Source organism: Semicossyphus pulcher, unplaced genomic scaffold, assembly GCF_022749685.1.
Source record: "Semicossyphus pulcher isolate SPU_LCO1_2020_fin unplaced genomic scaffold, fSemPul1.0.p SCAF_7, whole genome shotgun sequence".
NCBI lineage: Eukaryota > Metazoa > Chordata > Actinopteri > Labriformes > Labridae > Semicossyphus > Semicossyphus pulcher.
In genome coordinates this window covers 16,785,196-16,795,586 of record NW_027211748.1, presented here as the reverse complement: position 1 = coordinate 16,795,586, position 10,391 = coordinate 16,785,196, and the positions used below count along the sequence as shown (strand labels likewise).

At 38.4% G+C, this 10,391-nt stretch overlaps 1 long non-coding RNA gene across 1 annotated transcript; it reads right to left on the bottom strand.

The window, feature by feature from the left end:
* Nucleotides 1-241: 241 nt before the first annotated feature.
* Nucleotides 242-1,392, bottom strand: LOC138611835 (uncharacterized). Its single transcript, XR_011309617.1, has 3 exons — nucleotides 1,216-1,392; nucleotides 996-1,055; nucleotides 242-809 (listed from the first exon to the last, which is right to left on the bottom strand). It is a non-coding gene; the product is annotated as an uncharacterized lncRNA (long non-coding RNA).
* Between the last annotated feature and the right edge of the window lie 8,999 nt (nucleotides 1,393-10,391).

The following is a 10,391-nucleotide window of genomic DNA, read 5'->3' as shown; positions in this document are numbered from 1 at the left end:
TAAAATTACTTTAAGAAATGTTACATTTTAGAGCTGCTAACTTCTTAATTAAGCTTAAATATGTTTTGGATCTTTTATCAGCCTTTTTTTGTTTAATTTTTCCCCTTTATGTCAGTTTGCAGTGATGAGCCCACATTTTATTTACATTCTGAAAGGTTTTACTGGCAGAATAACTTAGCAAATACTATTTAATTACACAAACAGCAGTTTAAGTAACAAAACACGGGATGTAAAGTGATTAATGTTATAGTCATAATTAGACAGAACAAAGAAGGAAAGATCTGCAGCCATGAAAGACTAAAGTTTTTAATGTTCTTTTTTTGTGAGATGATGGATTATTTAACCTCTTTGGGCTCATTCTTATAAAATGACACCATCTGTGAGGTTTGGGAAGAAGAATGAAACAACAACAACAACAAGGCGTCCACTGGTTTAATATTTAACATTGTATTTCATGCTAATCACATGTTTTTGTTTTATCTTACTAGAAACCCGAACATGACGAGTAACGTACAGTATGAATTAGGATAGCAATGGAAATACTCAAGGAAAGTAAAAGTACCCAACAAATCCACCTTCGTATTTCTTTAGTAAATGTACCTTCTGAAACTGATTACATAATCGATCAACATGTTCTTTAACAATCTTCACAATTTTTTCATTTAAAAAAAAGTCACATTTAAATTCAAAATAGAAGCAAAAATGAAATGCTTTGATGCAGATGAGATCTCTCCTCGCGTTAATGGTTCACAGTTTGATCAATGAGCAGTGGAGAGCTCAGGTCCTGAAGCTGCTCTTCAGTCTAATTTCTGTTTAGGAGACAAAGAGAGAGAACACTGTTACTCAATACATACTCCTGCACCAACCCCAACTCTGCAATAATGAGCAGATGACGATGTTCATATTTTAAGAGTAACATTTTAAATCGTAGATACTAGAGGATCGTAATGCAGGACGGACAGAAGAGAAATAAACTGAAAGTAACGTGAGTTTACCCCACAAGGTCGAAAGCGTCCAGGTCTTTTACAGGTCCACTTCATATGTTGTTTTGGTTCCTGCATAATACAATTAGAATAAACATTGCACTATTGAATACAGACAAAGCACCCTTTCCATTGTTTTATCAAAAAGTAGTGTTCCATTTGTTATCTCTTTCTTGGTAATCTTGTTGAATGAAGGAAACAAAAGCTCCTTGCGGTTGCCGGATCTTCTTACCGGTTGTTTCTGTTGATCATCCGTCGCCAGAGGAGCTGCATCAGTAGAAGTGAACGCTGAGATGAGCAGCAGAGCCTGCAGACTCAACAGGACCAGCAGCACACTTCTGTCCATGGCTGATAACCTGTAAAGTTTGACACAGTTGTGAAACACACAGCTCTTTTTATACTCACAACTTAGCAGCCGCTTTCTTTAAAAGAAAGAGGAACAACAAGGTCAGGCACAAAGTACGGTGGCTGACGAGGGCAGATGCACATGACTGGCTGAAAAGGGTGCAAGATGTCTGCTTTATGGCCGTTTTTGGCCACTACAATAAGAGTAGCCATGATTTCAATTCCACTACAGGGGAGACTTGATGTTCTCTGCAGTAAGGTGGATAAAAACACGTGCCTAATGTATCGCTATCAAAATCGGCAATCAACAAAAAGGGTTGGAAAATATCGGCATATTGGATGTCGCAAAAAATCCAACATCGTGCATCCCTATTTTTAACTGTAATAAATGTTAAATATTAATAAGTGAAATAATTTCCTCTTAGCCAAGTCAAGTTTATTTCAAGCCCAATAACATGTCACATAATGAACAGGGCTTTATACCCTTACCTATTTAAAAAGAAATGACACCTTGATGAAAATGACCTCATCATACCGTCATTATTTAAGTGGTCAATTTGATCATTTAAAATACCATCAGGTAAAAGATATCTGAAAGTACATTTGTGGTTGCTATGGTTATATGGAGCAAAAATCCAATTGTATCTTTGAAAATTGATGGTCACAGACAAAATCATCTGTGTGTGAAGTCACAGTGAGGCGGGAGGCCTCGTTTAGGTTTAATCTGGGGATTAAGGCAAAGATTAGGTTAAAACATGACTTCTATTAAGGGTTGAAGTGAGCATGTGCAGCAACTTCCTGAAAGGAATGTAACACTGATATCAACACGTTCGTCCAGCTTCTGTTTTTCTGTATGTGTGATTTCTGTCAACAACAAGAGGTGGAGACAGAGCAACACTTCTGCTATGACAGAATAACACGTTTAACAAAACTCAAAGAATTTAATCAAAATATATTTAAAATTACTTTAAGAAATGTTACATTTTAGAGCTGCTAACTTCTTAATTAAGCTTAAATATGTTTTGGATCTTTTATCAGCCTTTTTTTGTTTAATTTTTCCCTTTATGTCAGTTTGCAGTGATGAGCCCACATTTTATTTACATTCTGAAAGGTTTTACTGGCAGAATAACTTAGCAAATACTATTTAATTACACAAACAGCTGTTTAAGTAACAAAACACGGGATGTAAAGTGATTAATGTTATAGTCATAATTAGACAGAACAAAGAAGGAAAGATCTGCAGCCATGAAAGACTAAAGTTTTTAATGTTCTTTTTTTGTGAGATGATGGATTATTTAACCTCTTTGGGCTCATTCTTATAAAATGACACCATCTGTGAGGTTTGGGAAGAAGAATGAAACAACAACAACAACAAGGCGTCCACTGGTTTAATATTTAACATTGTATTTCATGCTAATCACATGTTTTTGTTTTATCTTACTAGAAACCCGAACATGACGAGTAACGTACAGTATGAATTAGGATAGCAATGGAAATACTCAAGGAAAGTAAAAGTATCCAACAAATCCACCTTCGTATTTCTTTAGTAAATGTACCTTCTGAAACTGATTACATAATCGATCAACATGTTCTTTAACAATCTTCACAATTTTTTCATTTAAAAAAAAGTCACATTTAAATTCAAAATAGAAGCAAAAATGAAATGCTTTGATGCAGTTGAGATCTCTCCTCGCGTTAATGGTTCACAGTTTGATCAATGAGCAGTGGAGAGCTCAGGTCCTGAAGCTGCTCTTCAGTCTAATTTCTGTTTAGGAGACAAAGAGAGAGAACACTGTTACTCAATACATACTCCTGCACCAACCCCAACTCTGCAATAATGAGCAGATGACGATGTTCATATTTTAAGAGTAACATTTTAAGTCGTAGATTCTGGAGGATCGTAATGCAGGACGGACAGAAGAGAAATAAACTGAAAGTAACGTGAGTTTACCCCACAAGGTCGAAGGCTTCCAGGTTTGGGTGGCTTTTTTGTTCTGGTCGACTTCATATGTCGTTTCTGTATACAAATAGAATAAACATTGCACTATTAAATACAGAAAGCCACCATTTCCATTGTATTACCATCTCTTTATTAATAATCTTGTTGAATGAAGGAAAGAAAAGCTCCTCGCAGCAGCCAGATCTTCTTACCAATCGTATCTGCTGATTATCTGTCGCCAGAGGAGCTGCATCAGCAGAAGAGAAGGCTTCTGCAGGATTGTACTGCGGAACAGACAGAAGAGAGATAAGCTGAACCCCACAAGGTCGACGGCTTCCAGGTTTGGGTGGACCTCCATTACTGGTCGACTTCCAATGTTGTTTTTGTTCCTGCATAATAAAATTAGAATAAACATTGCACTATTGAATACAGACAAACCACCCTTTCCATTGTTTTATCAAAAAGTAGTGTTCCATTTGTTATCTCTTTCTTGATAATCTTGTTGAATGAAGGAAACAAAAGCTCCTTGCGGTTGCCGGATCTTCTTACCAGTTGTATCTGTTGATCATCCGTCGCCAGAGGAGCTGCATCAGTAGAAGTGAACGCTGAGATGAGCAGCAGAGCCTGCAGACTCAACAGGACCAGCAGCACACTTCTGTCCATGGCTGATAACCTGTAAAGTTTGACACAGTTGTGAAACACACAGCTCTTTTTATACTCACAACTTAGCAGCCGCTTTCTTTCAAAGAAAGAGGAACAACAATGTCAGGCACAAGAGTACGGTGGCTGACGAGGGCAGATGCACATGACTGGCTGAAAAGGGTGCAAGATGTCTGCTTTATGTTTTTGGCCACTACAATAAGAGTAGCCATGATTTCAATTCCACTACAGGGGAGACTTGATGTTCTCTGCAGTAAGGTGGATAAAAACACGTGCCTAATGTATCGCTATCAAAATCGGCAATCAACAAAAAGGGTTGGAAAATATCGGCATATTGGATGTCGCAAAAAATCCAACACCGTGCATCCCTATTTTTAACTGTAATAAATGTTAAATATTAATAAGTGAAATAATTTCCTCTTAGCCAAGTCAAGTTTATTTAAAGCCCAATAACATGTCACATAATGAACAGGGCTTTATACCCTTACCTATTTAAAAAGAAATGACACCTTGATGAAAATGACCTCATCATACCGTCATTATTTAAGTGGTCAATTTGATCATTTAAAATACCATCAGGTAAAAGACATCTGAAAGTATATTTGTGGTTGCTATGGTTATATGGAGCAAAAATCCAATTGTATCTTTGAAAATTGATGGTCTCAGACAAAATCATCTGTGTGTGAAGTCACAGTGAGGCGGGAGGCCTCGTTTAGGTTTAATCTGGGGATTAAGGCAAAGATTAGGTTAAAACATGACTTCTATTAAGGGTTGAAGTGAGCATGTGCAGCAACTTCCTGAAAGGAATGTAACACTGATATCAACACGTTCGTCCAGCTTCTGTTTTTCTGTATGTGTGATTTCTGTCAACAACAAGAGGTGGAGACAGAGCAACACTTCTGCTATGACAGAATAACACGTTTAACAAAACTCAAAGAATTTAATCAAAATATATTTAAAATTACTTTAAGAAATGTTACATTTTAGAGCTGCTAACTTCTTAATTAAGCTTAAATATGTTTGGGATCTTTTATCAGCCTTTTTTTTTTTTCCCTTTATGTCAGTTTGCAGTGATGAGCCCACATTTTATTTACATTCTGAAAGGTTTTACTGGCAGAATAACTTAGCAAATACTATTTAATTACACAAACAGCTGTTTAAGTAACAAAACACGGGATGTAAAGTGATTAATGTTATAGTCATAATTAGACAGAACAAAGAAGGAAAGATCTGCAGCCATGAAAGACTAAATGAACGTGACTGCTGCAGTTCAGGTTGTTCTCCTCTCACATCAACAGTGGTTATTTTTCATTCATTTTACTGTAACGATCATTTCGCAGCAGTTTGACCAAATGCTGATACCCAGTGGTGGAATAAACACTCACATCCTTCATAGAAGTAAAAGTCAAGATGCAAAAATGAAACAAAATCTCCATTACAAGTAAAAGTGCTTCATTTAAAGCCTTCTTATAAGTGAAACAAAAAAAGAATGATCACCAAAATAAAAGAGTTAAAGTTCTTATTCAGCAGTAAAAGACCCTGAGAGTGATATATTACTGTATATGACAGTATTTGATTGTTAACACTGATGCATCAACATCTTTACTGTTGATCTGCTTGAGGTGGAGCTGGATTTTACTTCTATATATCATGTCTGGTACTTTTGCCTTTGTGCTGCTCAAACCGCGGGTCAGGCCCCCTCAAAGGCTCACCAGATTCACCACTGGGGTCAGAAGATTTTAAGAAGTTTGGCTATGAAAGTTTGCATTTATTATTTGGCCCGGTTTTTAATGTTCTTTTTTTGTGAGATGATGGATTATTTAACCTCTTTGGGCTCATTCTTATAAAATGACACCATCTGTGAGGTTTGGGAAGAAGAATGAAACAACAACAACAACAAGGCGTCCACTGGTTTAATATTTAACATTGTATTTCATGCTAATCACATGTTTTTGTTTTGTTTTACTAGAAACCTTAACATGACGAGTAACGTACAGTATGAATTAGGATAGCAATGGAAATACTCAAGGAAAGTAAAAGTACCCAACAAATCCACCTTCGTATTTCTTTAGTAAATGTACCTTCTGAAACTGATAACATAATCGATTAACATGTTCTTTAACAATCTTCACAATTTTTTCATTTAAAAAAAGTCACATTTAAATTCAAAATAGAAGCAAAAATGAAATGCTTTGATGCAGATGAGATCTCTCCTCGCGTTAATGGTTCACAGTTTGATCAATGAGCAGTGGAGAGCTCAGGTCCTGAAGCTGCTCTTCAGTCTAATTTCTGTTTAGGAGACAAAGAGAGAGAACACTGTTACTCAATACATACTCCTGCACCAACCCCAACTCTGCAATAATGAGCAGATGACGATGTTCATATTTTAAGAGTAACATTTTAAGTCGTAGATACTAGAGGATCGTAATGCAGGACGGACAGAAGAGAAATAAACTGAAAGTAACGTGAGTTTACCCCACAAGGTCGACGGCTTCCAGGTCTGTATGGCCTTTTTGTTCTGGTCGACTTCATATGTCGTTTCTGTATACAAATAGAATAAACATTGCACTATTAAATACAGAAAGCCACCATTTCCATTGTATTACCATCTCTTTATTAATAATCTTGTTGAATGAAGGAAAGAAAAGCTCCTCGCAGCAGCCAGATCTTCTTACCAATCGTATCTGCTGATTATCTGTCGCCAGAGGAGCTGCATCAGCAGAAGAGAAGGCTTCTGCAGGATTGTACTGCGGAACAGACAGAAGAGAGATAAGCTGAACCCCACAAGGTCGACGGCTTCCAATTTTGGGTGGACCTCCATTACTGGTCGACTTCCAATGTTGTTTTTGTTCCTGCATAATACAATTAGAATAAACATTGCACTATTGAATACAGACAAACCACCCTTTCCATTGTTTTATCAAAAAGTAGTGTTCCATTTGTTATCTCTTTCTTGATAATCTTGTTGAATGAAGGAAACAAAAGCTCCTTGTGGTTGCCGGATCTTCTTACCAGTTGTATCTGTTGATCATCCGTCGCCAGAGGAGCTGCATCAGTAGAAGTGAACGCTGAGATGAGCAGCAGAGCCTGCAGACTCAACAGGACCAGCAGCACACTTCTGTCCATGACTGATAACCTGTAAAGTTTGACACAGTTGTGAAACACACAGCTCTTTTTATACTCACAACTTAGCAGCCGCTTTCTTTCAAAGAAAGAGGAACAACAAGGTCAGGCACAAGAGTACGGTGGCTGACGAGGGCAGATGCACATGATTGGCTGAAATGATTTTCAGAACAGTTCTAACTGTAATGCATTTTAAATATTCACAAATGAAATAATTAACTCTTAGCCAAGTCAAGTTTATTTAAAGAGACAATCTCAAACTTTTTCATTTCAATAAATGTCTTAAGTCACTATCTATCACCAAATAAGCTAACACAATAGTGAAGCGTTTTCCATCACCCAGCAGGAGTTTTACTGTCAGAGAGGATAGGCGGAGGTAAGTGGCTGCACTTCCGGTTTCTGTAAGGTTGCGAAGAAACGCTAATTTACTATGGCTGAACCATAGACTGTATAAAAAGATGGACGACATGACAGCTCCCTAAAAGTGAAGCCAAAACATTTCGGGCGCCCCCTGCTGAGTGGCTGCAGTATAGGTCATAAAGCCCGCCTCCTCCATGTTAACATGTGGGACATGGGTCAAACTATAAAATCAAAATACACGCCCGATAAATTTTTCTCAAACATGGTTTCTGTCATTATAGCTAGTTATTATCATGCTGATTTACGTCAAAGTGTTAATTTTTCTGACAAGTTTATTTTTAATTAGTTATTTGATGCTGTCAAAATGATGATCGACAGCTCTATTGACAAAATTAGGCTCCTGCAGCCGATCTGTTCCGGGTGAGCAGAGCGGAGGACGATCCGCGAGTAGAAACGTAACTAAAACAATCACTACAGTCATTGAAGTTTCCATACCTGTGAACGTTAACCTCAGACCAACACAGAGAAGCTATTCTGCTATTAAACACGCCGGTGTGGGGGATCCTTGCTGTTTTTTTGGTAAGTTAAGTGTGTGTTTGGGTTAGCGGAAGTGGCTACCGCCGCTTCACTCGCCGATCTCTACTGCGCAGACTCTGGCTCCGTATGACGTCCCCATCGCAAGATGCCAGCGCCTATCGCAGGGGCTATTTTGGCATCAATTACGTACAATGGCAGCAGATGGAGAAGCGTTGTCCATCTATATATACAGTCATTGGGCTGAACAAACAAAGAAAAGATCAATGACTACAGATACAACTTCAAAAATAAGTGAAAATCCAAAGAAAAATAAACAAATTGGATGCTCAGATATAGGCAACCAGTCTAAAAAGGAAAGCGGTAGACGTCTGTTTAAATTAAGAAGTGTGTGCCAATCGGTGGCGCTCAAGAGTCAATACTCTTACAGTTCATAGTCCAGGGAAAAATACAATAAGGTTTGTGTTTCTAAACTGAATATGGGCCGCGTCTGTTTGACAAGAAATGAGGAGAGGAGATCATTTCAGTGTGTGACGATCACAGACTGCTAAATCTAGCAATGATGATGCTAATGTGGTGGAGGATGTGTGATGCCAAACATGGAGGATAATGAGGACGTTGACGAGGATGAAGAAGAGCTGAGCTGGGCTGTCTTAACGAGCTGCATTAATGTGAGGGAGAGTTCTGAGCTGAAAGTTAGCTACCTCTGTTAAGTGCTGTTTGCCTCTTGCTAACGTTAGCTACAACTGGCAGCCAGCTGCTAGCTAGCAGGGATGTTATGTTGAGTAAATCCACATATGTGTTTTTGTTGGCTTTAAATTGGATTTCAATTCTTCTTGGTAGCTTTTGTGTACTTTTTTACGCATTTTAATTTATAAATTAATTGTGCTTGTGTTATACATGTGGTAACCATAGACTGTATAAATAATAGATGTAGTCTCAGTGACGTCACCCATTGGTTTCTGAAGAAGCGTTTTGAAGCCCGAATTTCGCCGGTGCTGGGGGTCGCCATATTGGAAATGCCAGCGCTGGCTCATCCACAGACGGGCAAAGAGGCGGAGTGCGACCGAGCTAAACCCTGTGGCTGAGCTCTATGGGCGGGCCACATGAATCAGCCAGCTACAGCTATGAAGCTAGGCTATATGCTACTCAGCGTAGCTAGCGGTTATTAAACATAGACTGTATAAATAATGAATGAGCTAGTTTAACTTTTCTAGGAGGAGATTCTGTTTGTGACGGTGACTGACTGCAGGTGTTTAGTTATCAGACTAAAGAAGTAGCGGACTCGCTGCTCGCTGCCCCGGTGAGAGAGCGGCGAGTCGACACGTAACGGGAAACGTAAAATAACCGGTCTCTTCATCACTGCGGTCCGCTGTAATCTCTCCGGGGAAAAGCCAACAACTCCCGACTCCTATTTACTGGCCGACGATTAAATATATGTTTGACAAACACTGCACAGGCTAACAAGCAGCTAAAGCGAGCACAGAATACCTGCTACTTAGTGCTAAAAATATTTCAATATAATAACACTAGCATTTAACTCACCGAAAAGCTGGAGCTCAGACTTCTTGCACGGCCATAAAGTTCCTTAAATCCCACAGAGAAACAGATTATTTGTCCAAACATTGAAAAAATCACCAAAAGGCTCCAACAACACAAACAGGTGAAGTTGAGCTCTGTGTCTGTGTTGACGTCTAGCAGACAACCAGCAGGATCCACCTTTCAATCAAGTTATCCGGCCCTTATAATTTAAGGCTTAATATAATTAAAACGGGTGTGTTATAAAAATTCAACCCCCGTTCAGTTATCGTGAACAATAAAATTAGCTAATTATAAAAACAGTTTTTTGTACCAGGCTGTAAACATGTTTATTACTGCTGTAAAAATTGGCATTTTCCTACCTGCTGTAATGTTATTTCTTGTTTTCTAGAGCCAGCCTCCGGTGGCCACTCGAGGAACTGCAGTTTTTTGCACTTCCGCATTGGCTTAAATTTTTCAACACCGCCGCTTGGTCGTTACAGGACTTCCAATGCAATATCTCATTTATCTGTATAAAATATAAATTTGTTATTGTTCGTTATGTTGATGGCCCTGCTGTTCAGACCCCCAAAGCTAGTCATAGCCACAAATATCACGTTTATTACAGTAACACAAAGATGTGACGTTGGTCCTAAATTAAGATGTGTAGTATCGACGTATCCATGAAACTAAACCCAGTTTTTCTGAAGAAAGAATCTCCTCTAAAATGATACATCCGCTACATTGGTCATCAGAATTCAGTTTTAATTAGGTATTTAATCTTATTTTTTTCATTAAGTACAATTAACTCAAACTTTCATCACTTCCATGTCTCCTAATCCTTTGGGCTCAGGAGAAACGCTGATCCTGATTTTCTCTCAGAAACCTGGACTGGCTGCAGGGATCAGACCTGTTGTGAAACTTCTCCT